Source organism: Cystoisospora suis (assembly GCF_002600585.1).
Source record: "Cystoisospora suis strain Wien I chromosome Unknown contig_2035, whole genome shotgun sequence".
NCBI classification, from domain to species: Eukaryota; Apicomplexa; class Conoidasida; order Eucoccidiorida; family Sarcocystidae; genus Cystoisospora; species Cystoisospora suis.
In genome coordinates, this window is record NW_027154834.1 from 1 (window position 1) to 348 (window position 348).

Genomic DNA, 348 nt, shown 5'->3' on the forward strand with positions numbered 1-348 from the left:
TCTTTCTTTCTTTCTTTCTGTGGGAGTATCTTCATGAAGATTAGTTATGCTTACTTGTAGATCCTGAGAAGCAAAGATATAGTCAAGAGTAGCTTGAAATCCATTGACATAGTTGGAGAAAGAGAGAGGTGTATGTTTATAGCAGTCATGTAAATTGAATGAGACAGGGAGTTCTAGTGATACTCCTCCTGTAGATAAGAAGTCTTCATCTCTTCTGTTCACCTTTTCCTTCTTCTCCTCGAGCTCCTTACTGCTGTAGTTGTTGTTGTTTTTGCGAATATCTTCTTCCATGATATTCTTTCCATCTTCTTTCTTTCCATTCTTCTCTTCATCTTTCTTTGCTTCGAT

General features: G+C 37.1%; 1 protein-coding gene across 1 annotated transcript in view; it reads right to left on the reverse strand.

The window, feature by feature from the left end:
• Positions 1-54: 54 nt before the first annotated feature.
• Positions 55-348, reverse strand: part of CSUI_004392 (endonuclease exonuclease phosphatase family protein) — a 13,923-nt gene continuing 13,629 nt past the window's right edge. The window contains exon 12 of the mRNA XM_068064583.1: positions 55-341. The gene's annotated coding sequence lies outside the window, so the exon portion shown is untranslated. The remainder of the gene's footprint in view (positions 342-348) is intronic.